General features: G+C 51.3%; 9 non-coding genes across 9 annotated transcripts; 2 read left to right on the top strand and 7 right to left on the bottom strand.

The window, feature by feature from the left end:
• Positions 1–811: 811 nt before the first annotated feature.
• Positions 812–893, bottom strand: TRNAL-AAG (transfer RNA leucine (anticodon AAG)). The gene has a single exon. It is a non-coding gene; the product is annotated as a tRNA-Leu (tRNA).
• Positions 894–2,250: 1,357 nt separating this feature from the next.
• On the bottom strand, positions 2,251–2,332 carry TRNAL-AAG (transfer RNA leucine (anticodon AAG)). Its single transcript has one exon. It is a non-coding gene; the product is annotated as a tRNA-Leu (tRNA).
• A 540-nt stretch (positions 2,333–2,872) lies between these two features.
• Positions 2,873–2,944, top strand: TRNAD-GUC (transfer RNA aspartic acid (anticodon GUC)). The gene has a single exon. It is a non-coding gene; the product is annotated as a tRNA-Asp (tRNA).
• Positions 2,945–3,718: 774 nt separating this feature from the next.
• On the bottom strand, positions 3,719–3,800 carry TRNAL-AAG (transfer RNA leucine (anticodon AAG)). Its single transcript has one exon. It is a non-coding gene; the product is annotated as a tRNA-Leu (tRNA).
• A 1,386-nt stretch (positions 3,801–5,186) lies between these two features.
• On the bottom strand, positions 5,187–5,268 carry TRNAL-AAG (transfer RNA leucine (anticodon AAG)). Its single transcript has one exon. It is a non-coding gene; the product is annotated as a tRNA-Leu (tRNA).
• A 1,357-nt stretch (positions 5,269–6,625) lies between these two features.
• On the bottom strand, positions 6,626–6,707 carry TRNAL-AAG (transfer RNA leucine (anticodon AAG)). The gene has a single exon. It is a non-coding gene; the product is annotated as a tRNA-Leu (tRNA).
• A 1,386-nt stretch (positions 6,708–8,093) lies between these two features.
• Positions 8,094–8,175, bottom strand: TRNAL-AAG (transfer RNA leucine (anticodon AAG)). Its single transcript has one exon. It is a non-coding gene; the product is annotated as a tRNA-Leu (tRNA).
• A 1,386-nt stretch (positions 8,176–9,561) lies between these two features.
• TRNAL-AAG (transfer RNA leucine (anticodon AAG)) lies at positions 9,562–9,643 on the bottom strand. Its single transcript has one exon. It is a non-coding gene; the product is annotated as a tRNA-Leu (tRNA).
• A 540-nt stretch (positions 9,644–10,183) lies between these two features.
• On the top strand, positions 10,184–10,255 carry TRNAD-GUC (transfer RNA aspartic acid (anticodon GUC)). Its single transcript has one exon. It is a non-coding gene; the product is annotated as a tRNA-Asp (tRNA).
• Positions 10,256–12,064: the final 1,809 nt, after the last annotated feature.

The following is a 12,064-nucleotide window of genomic DNA, read 5'->3' as shown; positions in this document are numbered from 1 at the left end:
CCCGCCTGTCACGCGGGAGACCGGCCCCGACGGGGAGGTTAAACCTTTTCTGGATTTTTTTTAGTTCTTGACAAATATTCTTGAAGATTAGGTTGAGTCAAGTAGGGAATGGGTGCCAGGAACTGACTCTTTCAGAAAAAAGCACCGGCAACGCTAGTCATCGTACAATATTTGTGCACAATTGCTTACATTAGGCGGCCGGTCCGCTTTATTGAGTCCCCCTCAGCACCATTTAGTGCTCCTGTTGTCTGCGAAGTCCAAATTGTAACCCTGAATCAGTTCCTCTTGTGACCCTTTGTATCATGTTACATGACGAGTAATGATCACCTGTTAGCTTTATCCCTAATTATAACTCTCACTCTTTCCCTGCATCTAACCCTAGCTCTAATCCCATCATTAACCTTGGTCCGGGCACACGCGTGAACCCTTACTCTCATCTCAGCCTCTCCTGGTGATACATCACACCTGGGATCGTTTGCTCCCTGTGGGCTGTGGGAAATTTGCTACCAGCACGCCCTGGAAGTGGGGCTCATTCCGCTGCAACGGGAGGTCTTCCCAGGACGCGTCACAGCTCAACGCAAGAGCTCCTGGGTTTCGAAGGCTCTTGCAGCAAGCCTTCACAAAGCAGCAGGGAGCGCCGTTCCAGATGGGAAACTTGAGACTGGATGTCCAGAAAAGCAAGACGTCAGAAGCGAAACCTTTTTCCTGCAGGGTGTGGCATACCATCCGCTTGCTCATTGCGACAGAGGTGGCACTAATGAAGGAAGAGGTCAACGTTACGTTCTTCTTTAAAATGCAAGGCCAGGAAAAGTGGCAGCGGTGGGATTTGAACCCACGCCTCCGAAGAGACTGGAGCCTTAATCCAGCGCCTTAGACCGCTCGGCCACGCTACCTTCCTGCTAGCTGCCGAAAGCGGAACTTGACCCGTTGCCCGGCCCGCTTTAGTGCTTTGCCTTTTCTCCTTGGAAAGTCTGGAGACAGGCAGTGGAAGGGCAGGCAAACTGTCAGGTGCGCAGAGGAGGGGAGACCATGAGGCAAGGTGGGAGATGGGGGCAAGAAGTGAGAAAAAAACGAATCGCAAGCTGGGGCAGGTTTCGGAAAGTGAAGCCGAAAAGGGGCTTAGCATGCAGCCCAGGGGTTTCTTTGACTGTCCTAAGCCCACAGGGACTTTGCCGTCCTCAGCTCATGAGACTTGAGATGGGTAGCTTGATTTGCTGAGGAAAGGCGGGATGACAGGTTCAACTCTGGAGTCAAACATAGCCCGGAACGATCACCTTAAACTGAGTTTTAAGCCTGGTGCCGATAAAAAGAAAGAAATTAGCCTTAGATCGGGCAAGCCGTTTGACGGGGGAAAATGAGACCCCCTAGGCCATCTAGGTGGTCGCTGGATGCTGTGCAGACATCAGCAGCTGTTCATTTCATGCCCTCACGTCTCCTCGTTAGTATAGTGGTCAGTATCCCCGCCTGTACGGGGAGGTTAAACCTTTTCTGGATTTTTTTTAGTTCTTGACAAATATTCTTGAAGATTAGGTTGAGTCAAGTAGGGAATGGGTGCCAGGAACTGACTCTTTCAGAAAAAAGCACCGGCAACGCTAGTCATCGTACAATATTTGTGCACAATTGCTTACATTAGGCGGCCGGTCCGCTTTATTGAGTCCCCCTCAGCACCATTTAGTGCTCCTGTTGTCTGCGAAGTCCAAATTGTAACCCTGAATCAGTTCCTCTTCTGACCCTTTGTATCATGTTACATGACGAGTAATGATCACCTGTTAGCTTTATCCCTAATTATAACTCTCACTCTTTCCCTGCATCTAACCCTAGCTCTAATCCCATCATTAACCTTGGTCCGGGCACACGCGTGAACCCTTACTCTCATCTCAGCCTCTCCTGGTGATACATCACACCTGGGATCGTTTGCTCCCTGTGGGCTGTGGGAAATTTGCTACCAGCACGCCCTGGAAGTGGGGCTCATTCCGCTGCAACGGGAGGTCTTCCCAGGATGCGTCACAGCTCAACGCAAGAGCTCCTGGGTTTCGAAGGCTCTTGCAGCAAGCCTTCACAAAGCAGCAGGGAGCGCCGTTCCAGATGGGAAACTTGAGACTGGATGTCCAGAAAAGCAAGACGTCAGAAGCGAAACCTTTTTCCTGCAGGGTGTGGCATACCATCCGCTTGCTCATTGCGACAGAGGTGGCACTAATGAAGGAAGAGGTCAACGTTACGTTCTTCTTTAAAATGCAAGGCCAGGAAAAGTGGCAGCGGTGGGATTTGAACCCACGCCTCCGAAGAGACTGGAGCCTTAATCCAGCGCCTTAGACCGCTCGGCCACGCTACCTTCCTGCTAGCCGCCGAAAGCGGAACTTGACCCGTTGCCCGGCCCGCTTTAGTGCTTTGCCTTTTCTCCTTGGAAAGTCTGGAGACAGGCAGTGGAAGGGCAGGCAAACTGTCAGGTGCGCAGAGGAGGGGAGACCATGAGGCAAGGTGGGAGATGGGGGCAAGAAGTGAGAAAAAAACGAATCGCAAGCTGGGGCAGGTTTCGGAAAGTGAAGCCGAAAAGGGGCTTAGCATGCAGCCCAGGGGTTTCTTTGACTGTCCTAAGCCCACAGGGACTTTGCCGTCCTCAGCTCATGAGACTTGAGATGGGTAGCTTGATTTGCTGAGGAAAGGCGGGATGACAGGTTCAACTCTGGAGTCAAACATAGCCCGGAACGATCACCTTAAACTGAGTTTTAAGCCTGGTGCCGATAAAAAGAAAGAAATTAGCCTTAGATCGGGCAAGCCGTTTGACGGGGGAAAATGAGACCCCCTAGGCCATCTAGGTGGTCGCTGGATGCTGTGCAGACATCAGCAGCTGTTCATTTCATGCCCTCACGTCTCCTCGTTAGTATAGTGGTCAGTATCCCCGCCTGTCACGCGGGAGACCGGGGTTCAATTCCCCGACGGGGAGGTTAAACCTTTTCTGGATTTTTTTTAGTTCTTGACAAATATTCTTGAAGATTAGGTTGAGTCAAGTAGGGAATGGGTGCCAGGAACTGACTCTTTCAGAAAAAAGCACCGGCAACGCTAGTCATCGTACAATATTTGTGCACAATTGCTTACATTAGGCGGCCGGTCCGCTTTATTGAGTCCCCCTCAGCACCATTTAGTGCTCCTGTTGTCTGCGAAGTCCAAATTGTAACCCTGAATCAGTTCCTCTTCTGACCCTTTGTATCATGTTACATGACGAGTAATGATCACCTGTTAGCTTTATCCCTAATTATAACTCTCACTCTTTCCCTGCATCTAACCCTAGCTCTAATCCCATCATTAACCTTGGTCCGGGCACACGCGTGAACCCTTACTCTCATCTCAGCCTCTCCTGGTGATACATCACACCTGGGATCGTTTGCTCCCTGTGGGCTGTGGGAAATTTGCTACCAGCACGCCCTGGAAGTGGGGCTCATTCCGCTGCAACGGGAGGTCTTCCCAGGACGCGTCACAGCTCAACGCAAGAGCTCCTGGGTTTCGAAGGCTCTTGCAGCAAGCCTTCACAAAGCAGCAGGGAGCGCCGTTCCAGATGGGAAACTTGAGACTGGATGTCCAGAAAAGCAAGACGTCAGAAGCGAAACCTTTTTCCTGCAGGGTGTGGCATACCATCCGCTTGCTCATTGCGACAGAGGTGGCACTAATGAAGGAAGAGGTCAACGTTACGTTCTTCTTTAAAATGCAAGGCCAGGAAAAGTGGCAGCGGTGGGATTTGAACCCACGCCTCCGAAGAGACTGGAGCCTTAATCCAGCGCCTTAGACCGCTCGGCCACGCTACCTTCCTGCTAGCCGCCGAAAGCGGAACTTGACCCGTTGCCCGGCCCGCTTTAGTGCTTTGCCTTTTCTCCTTGGAAAGTCTGGAGACAGGCAGTGGAAGGGCAGGCAAACTGTCAGGTGCGCAGAGGAGGGGAGACCATGAGGCAAGGTGGGAGATGGGGGCAAGAAGTGAGAAAAAAACGAATCGCAAGCTGGGGCAGGTTTCGGAAAGTGAAGCCGAAAAGGGGCTTAGCATGCAGCCCAGGGGTTTCTTTGACTGTCCTAAGCCCACAGGGACTTTGCCGTCCTCAGCTCATGAGACTTGAGATGGGTAGCTTGATTTGCTGAGGAAAGGCGGGATGACAGGTTCAACTCTGGAGTCAAACATAGCCCGGAACGATCACCTTAAACTGAGTTTTAAGCCTGGTGCCGATAAAAAGAAAGAAATTAGCCTTAGATCGGGCAAGCCGTTTGACGGGGGAAAATGAGACCCCCTAGGCCATCTAGGTGGTCGCTGGATGCTGTGCAGACATCAGCAGCTGTTCATTTCATGCCCTCACGTCTCCTCGTTAGTATAGTGGTCAGTATCCCCGCCTGTCACGCTGGAGACCGGGGTTCAATTCCCCGACGGGGACGTTAACCCTTTTCTGGATTTTTTTTAGTTCTTGACAAATATTCTTGAAGATTAGGTTGAGTCAAGTAGGGAATGGGTGCCAGGAACTGACTCTTTCAGAAAAAAGCACCGGCAACGCTAGTCATCGTACAATATTTGTGCACAATTGCTTACATTAGGCGGCCGGTCCGCTTTATTGAGTCCCCCTCAGCACCATTTAGTGCTCCTGTTGTCTGCGAAGTCCAAATTGTAACCCTGAATCAGTTCCTCTTGTGACCCTTTGTATCATGTTACATGACGAGTAATGATCACCTGTTAGCTTTATCCCTAATTATAACTCTCACTCTTTCCCTGCATCTAACCCTAGCTCTAATCCCATCATTAACCTTGGTCCGGGCACACGCGTGAACCCTTACTCTCATCTCAGCCTCTCCTGGTGATACATCACACCTGGGATCGTTTGCTCCCTGTGGGCTGTGGGAAATTTGCTACCAGCACGCCCTGGAAGTGGGGCTCATTCCGCTGCAACGGGAGGTCTTCCCAGGACGCGTCACAGCTCAACGCAAGAGCTCCTGGGTTTCGAAGGCTCTTGCAGCAAGCCTTCACAAAGCAGCAGGGAGCGCCGTTCCAGATGGGAAACTTGAGACTGGATGTCCAGAAAAGCAAGACGTCAGAAGCGAAACCTTTTTCCTGCAGGGTGTGGCATACCATCCGCTTGCTCATTGCGACAGAGGTGGCACTAATGAAGGAAGAGGTCAACGTTACGTTCTTCTTTAAAATGCAAGGCCAGGAAAAGTGGCAGCGGTGGGATTTGAACCCACGCCTCCGAAGAGACTGGAGCCTTAATCCAGCGCCTTAGACCGCTCGGCCACGCTACCTTCCTGCTAGCCGCCGAAAGCGGAACTTGACCCGTTGCCCGGCCCGCTTTAGTGCTTTGCCTTTTCTCCTTGGAAAGTCTGGAGACAGGCAGTGGAAGGGCAGGCAAACTGTCAGGTGCGCAGAGGAGGGGAGACCATGAGGCAAGGTGGGAGATGGGGGCAAGAAGTGAGAAAAAAACGAATCGCAAGCTGGGGCAGGTTTCGGAAAGTGAAGCCGAAAAGGGGCTTAGCATGCAGCCCAGGGGTTTCTTTGACTGTCCTAAGCCCACAGGGACTTTGCCGTCCTCAGCTCATGAGACTTGAGATGGGTAGCTTGATTTGCTGAGGAAAGGCGGGATGACAGGTTCAACTCTGGAGTCAAACATAGCCCGGAACGATCACCTTAAACTGAGTTTTAAGCCTGGTGCCGATAAAAAGAAAGAAATTAGCCTTAGATCGGGCAAGCCGTTTGACGGGGGAAAATGAGACCCCCTAGGCCATCTAGGTGGTCGCTGGATGCTGTGCAGACATCAGCAGCTGTTCATTTCATGCCCTCACGTCTCCTCGTTAGTATAGTGGTCAGTATCCCCGCCTGTACGGGGAGGTTAAACCTTTTCTGGATTTTTTTTAGTTCTTGACAAATATTCTTGAAGATTAGGTTGAGTCAAGTAGGGAATGGGTGCCAGGAACTGACTCTTTCAGAAAAAAGCACCGGCAACGCTAGTCATCGTACAATATTTGTGCACAATTGCTTACATTAGGCGGCCGGTCCGCTTTATTGAGTCCCCCTCAGCACCATTTAGTGCTCCTGTTGTCTGCGAAGTCCAAATTGTAACCCTGAATCAGTTCCTCTTCTGACCCTTTGTATCATGTTACATGACGAGTAATGATCACCTGTTAGCTTTATCCCTAATTATAACTCTCACTCTTTCCCTGCATCTAACCCTAGCTCTAATCCCATCATTAACCTTGGTCCGGGCACACGCGTGAACCCTTACTCTCATCTCAGCCTCTCCTGGTGATACATCACACCTGGGATCGTTTGCTCCCTGTGGGCTGTGGGAAATTTGCTACCAGCACGCCCTGGAAGTGGGGCTCATTCCGCTGCAACGGGAGGTCTTCCCAGGATGCGTCACAGCTCAACGCAAGAGCTCCTGGGTTTCGAAGGCTCTTGCAGCAAGCCTTCACAAAGCAGCAGGGAGCGCCGTTCCAGATGGGAAACTTGAGACTGGATGTCCAGAAAAGCAAGACGTCAGAAGCGAAACCTTTTTCCTGCAGGGTGTGGCATACCATCCGCTTGCTCATTGCGACAGAGGTGGCACTAATGAAGGAAGAGGTCAACGTTACGTTCTTCTTTAAAATGCAAGGCCAGGAAAAGTGGCAGCGGTGGGATTTGAACCCACGCCTCCGAAGAGACTGGAGCCTTAATCCAGCGCCTTAGACCGCTCGGCCACGCTACCTTCCTGCTAGCCGCCGAAAGCGGAACTTGACCCGTTGCCCGGCCCGCTTTAGTGCTTTGCCTTTTCTCCTTGGAAAGTCTGGAGACAGGCAGTGGAAGGGCAGGCAAACTGTCAGGTGCGCAGAGGAGGGGAGACCATGAGGCAAGGTGGGAGATGGGGGCAAGAAGTGAGAAAAAAACGAATCGCAAGCTGGGGCAGGTTTCGGAAAGTGAAGCCGAAAAGGGGCTTAGCATGCAGCCCAGGGGTTTCTTTGACTGTCCTAAGCCCACAGGGACTTTGCCGTCCTCAGCTCATGAGACTTGAGATGGGTAGCTTGATTTGCTGAGGAAAGGCGGGATGACAGGTTCAACTCTGGAGTCAAACATAGCCCGGAACGATCACCTTAAACTGAGTTTTAAGCCTGGTGCCGATAAAAAGAAAGAAATTAGCCTTAGATCGGGCAAGCCGTTTGACGGGGGAAAATGAGACCCCCTAGGCCATCTAGGTGGTCGCTGGATGCTGTGCAGACATCAGCAGCTGTTCATTTCATGCCCTCACGTCTCCTCGTTAGTATAGTGGTCAGTATCCCCGCCTGTCACGCTGGAGACCGGGGTTCAATTCCCCGACGGGGACGTTAACCCTTTTCTGGATTTTTTTTAGTTCTTGACAAATATTCTTGAAGATTAGGTTGAGTCAAGTAGGGAATGGGTGCCAGGAACTGACTCTTTCAGAAAAAAGCACCGGCAACGCTAGTCATCGTACAATATTTGTGCACAATTGCTTACATTAGGCGGCCGGTCCGCTTTATTGAGTCCCCCTCAGCACCATTTAGTGCTCCTGTTGTCTGCGAAGTCCAAATTGTAACCCTGAATCAGTTCCTCTTGTGACCCTTTGTATCATGTTACATGACGAGTAATGATCACCTGTTAGCTTTATCCCTAATTATAACTCTCACTCTTTCCCTGCATCTAACCCTAGCTCTAATCCCATCATTAACCTTGGTCCGGGCACACGCGTGAACCCTTACTCTCATCTCAGCCTCTCCTGGTGATACATCACACCTGGGATCGTTTGCTCCCTGTGGGCTGTGGGAAATTTGCTACCAGCACGCCCTGGAAGTGGGGCTCATTCCGCTGCAACGGGAGGTCTTCCCAGGACGCGTCACAGCTCAACGCAAGAGCTCCTGGGTTTCGAAGGCTCTTGCAGCAAGCCTTCACAAAGCAGCAGGGAGCGCCGTTCCAGATGGGAAACTTGAGACTGGATGTCCAGAAAAGCAAGACGTCAGAAGCGAAACCTTTTTCCTGCAGGGTGTGGCATACCATCCGCTTGCTCATTGCGACAGAGGTGGCACTAATGAAGGAAGAGGTCAACGTTACGTTCTTCTTTAAAATGCAAGGCCAGGAAAAGTGGCAGCGGTGGGATTTGAACCCACGCCTCCGAAGAGACTGGAGCCTTAATCCAGCGCCTTAGACCGCTCGGCCACGCTACCTTCCTGCTAGCCGCCGAAAGCGGAACTTGACCCGTTGCCCGGCCCGCTTTAGTGCTTTGCCTTTTCTCCTTGGAAAGTCTGGAGACAGGCAGTGGAAGGGCAGGCAAACTGTCAGGTGCGCAGAGGAGGGGAGACCATGAGGCAAGGTGGGAGATGGGGGCAAGAAGTGAGAAAAAAACGAATCGCAAGCTGGGGCAGGTTTCGGAAAGTGAAGCCGAAAAGGGGCTTAGCATGCAGCCCAGGGGTTTCTTTGACTGTCCTAAGCCCACAGGGACTTTGCCGTCCTCAGCTCATGAGACTTGAGATGGGTAGCTTGATTTGCTGAGGAAAGGCGGGATGACAGGTTCAACTCTGGAGTCAAACATAGCCCGGAACGATCACCTTAAACTGAGTTTTAAGCCTGGTGCCGATAAAAAGAAAGAAATTAGCCTTAGATCGGGCAAGCCGTTTGACGGGGGAAAATGAGACCCCCTAGGCCATCTAGGTGGTCGCTGGATGCTGTGCAGACATCAGCAGCTGTTCATTTCATGCCCTCACGTCTCCTCGTTAGTATAGTGGTCAGTATCCCCGCCTGTCACGCTGGAGACCGGGGTTCAATTCCCCGACGGGGACGTTAACCCTTTTCTGGATTTTTTTTAGTTCTTGACAAATATTCTTGAAGATTAGGTTGAGTCAAGTAGGGAATGGGTGCCAGGAACTGACTCTTTCAGAAAAAAGCACCGGCAACGCTAGTCATCGTACAATATTTGTGCACAATTGCTTACATTAGGCGGCCGGTCCGCTTTATTGAGTCCCCCTCAGCACCATTTAGTGCTCCTGTTGTCTGCGAAGTCCAAATTGTAACCCTGAATCAGTTCCTCTTGTGACCCTTTGTATCATGTTACATGACGAGTAATGATCACCTGTTAGCTTTATCCCTAATTATAACTCTCACTCTTTCCCTGCATCTAACCCTAGCTCTAATCCCATCATTAACCTTGGTCCGGGCACACGCGTGAACCCTTACTCTCATCTCAGCCTCTCCTGGTGATACATCACACCTGGGATCGTTTGCTCCCTGTGGGCTGTGGGAAATTTGCTACCAGCACGCCCTGGAAGTGGGGCTCATTCCGCTGCAACGGGAGGTCTTCCCAGGACGCGTCACAGCTCAACGCAAGAGCTCCTGGGTTTCGAAGGCTCTTGCAGCAAGCCTTCACAAAGCAGCAGGGAGCGCCGTTCCAGATGGGAAACTTGAGACTGGATGTCCAGAAAAGCAAGACGTCAGAAGCGAAACCTTTTTCCTGCAGGGTGTGGCATACCATCCGCTTGCTCATTGCGACAGAGGTGGCACTAATGAAGGAAGAGGTCAACGTTACGTTCTTCTTTAAAATGCAAGGCCAGGAAAAGTGGCAGCGGTGGGATTTGAACCCACGCCTCCGAAGAGACTGGAGCCTTAATCCAGCGCCTTAGACCGCTCGGCCACGCTACCTTCCTGCTAGCCGCCGAAAGCGGAACTTGACCCGTTGCCCGGCCCGCTTTAGTGCTTTGCCTTTTCTCCTTGGAAAGTCTGGAGACAGGCAGTGGAAGGGCAGGCAAACTGTCAGGTGCGCAGAGGAGGGGAGACCATGAGGCAAGGTGGGAGATGGGGGCAAGAAGTGAGAAAAAAACGAATCGCAAGCTGGGGCAGGTTTCGGAAAGTGAAGCCGAAAAGGGGCTTAGCATGCAGCCCAGGGGTTTCTTTGACTGTCCTAAGCCCACAGGGACTTTGCCGTCCTCAGCTCATGAGACTTGAGATGGGTAGCTTGATTTGCTGAGGAAAGGCGGGATGACAGGTTCAACTCTGGAGTCAAACATAGCCCGGAACGATCACCTTAAACTGAGTTTTAAGCCTGGTGCCGATAAAAAGAAAGAAATTAGCCTTAGATCGGGCAAGCCGTTTGACGGGGGAAAATGAGACCCCCTAGGCCATCTAGGTGGTCGCTGGATGCTGTGCAGACATCAGCAGCTGTTCATTTCATGCCCTCACGTCTCCTCGTTAGTATAGTGGTCAGTATCCCCGCCTGTCACGCGGGAGACCGGGGTTCAATTCCCCGACGGGGAGGTTAAACCTTTTCTGGATTTTTTTTAGTTCTTGACAAATATTCTTGAAGATTAGGTTGAGTCAAGTAGGGAATGGGTGCCAGGAACTGACTCTTTCAGAAAAAAGCACCGGCAACGCTAGTCATCGTACAATATTTGTGCACAATTGCTTACATTAGGCGGCCGGTCCGCTTTATTGAGTCCCCCTCAGCACCATTTAGTGCTCCTGTTGTCTGCGAAGTCCAAATTGTAACCCTGAATCAGTTCCTCTTCTGACCCTTTGTATCATGTTACATGACGAGTAATGATCACCTGTTAGCTTTATCCCTAATTATAACTCTCACTCTTTCCCTGCATCTAACCCTAGCTCTAATCCCATCATTAACCTTGGTCCGGGCACACGCGTGAACCCTTACTTTCATCTCAGCCTCTCCTGGTGATACATCACACCTGGGATCGTTTGCTCCCTGTGGGCTGTGGGAAATTTGCTACCAGCACGCCCTGGAAGTGGGGCTCATTCCGCTGCAACGGGAGGTCTTCCCAGGACGCGTCACAGCTCAACGCAAGAGCTCCTGGGTTTCGAAGGCTCTTGCAGCAAGCCTTCACAAAGCAGCAGGGAGCGCCGTTCCAGATGGGAAACTTGAGACTGGATGTCCAGAAAAGCAAGACGTCAGAAGCGAAACCTTTTTCCTGCAGGGTGTGGCATACCATCCGCTTGCTCATTGCGACAGAGGTGGCACTAATGAAGGAAGAGGTCAACGTTACGTTCTTCTTTAAAATGCAAGGCCAGGAAAAGTGGCAGCGGTGGGATTTGAACCCACGCCTCCGAAGAGAATGGAGCCTTAATCCAGCGCCTTAGACCGCTCGGCCACGCTACCTTCCTGCTAGCCGCCGAAAGCGGAACTTGACCCGTTGCCCGGCCCGCTTTAGTGCTTTGCCTTTTCTCCTTGGAAAGTCTGGAGACAGGCAGTGGAAGGGCAGGCAAACTGTCAGGTGCGCAGAGGAGGGGAGACCATGAGGCAAGGTGGGAGATGGGGGCAAGAAGTGAGAAAAAAACTAATCGCAAGCTGGGGCAGGTTTCGGAAAGTGAAGCCGAAAAGGGGCTTAGCATGCAGCCCAGGGGTTTCTTTGACTGTCCTAAGCCCACAGGGACTTTGCCGTCCTCAGCTCATGAGACTTGAGATGGGTAGCTTGATTTGCTGAGGAAAGGCGGGATGACAGGTTCAACTCTGGAGTCAAACATAGCCCGGAACGATCACCTTAAACTGAGTTTTAAGCCTGGTGCCGATAAAAAGAAAGAAATTAGCCTTAGATCGGGCAAGCCGTTTGACGGGGGAAAATGAGACCCCCTAGGCCATCTAGGTGGTCGCTGGATGCTGTGCAGACATCAGCAGCTGTTCATTTCATGCCCTCACGTCTCCTCGTTAGTATAGTGGTCAGTATGGAGACCGGGGTTCAATTCCCCGACGGGGAGGTTAAACCTTTTCTGGATTTTTTTTAGTTCTTGACAAATATTCTTGAAGATTAGGTTGAGTCAAGTAGGGAATGGGTGCCAGGAACTGACTCTTTCAGAAAAAAGCACCGGCAACGCTAGTCATCGTACAATATTTGTGCACAATTGCTTACATTAGGCGGCCGGTCCGCTTTATTGAGTCCCCCTCAGCACCATTTAGTGCTCCTGTTGTCTGCGAAGTCCAAATTGTAACCCTGAATCAGTTCCTCTTGTGACCCTTTGTATCATGTTACATGACGAGTAATGATCACCTGTTAGCTTTATCCCTAATTATAACTCTCACTCTTTCCCTGCATCTAACCCTAGCTCTAATCCCAT

This window comes from Ambystoma mexicanum, unplaced genomic scaffold, assembly GCF_040938575.1.
Source record: "Ambystoma mexicanum isolate Mex_15411 unplaced genomic scaffold, UKY_AmexF1_1 Mex_scaf89, whole genome shotgun sequence".
NCBI classification, from domain to species: domain Eukaryota; kingdom Metazoa; phylum Chordata; class Amphibia; order Caudata; family Ambystomatidae; genus Ambystoma; species Ambystoma mexicanum.
This window is presented reverse-complemented; position numbering and strand designations above follow the sequence as displayed.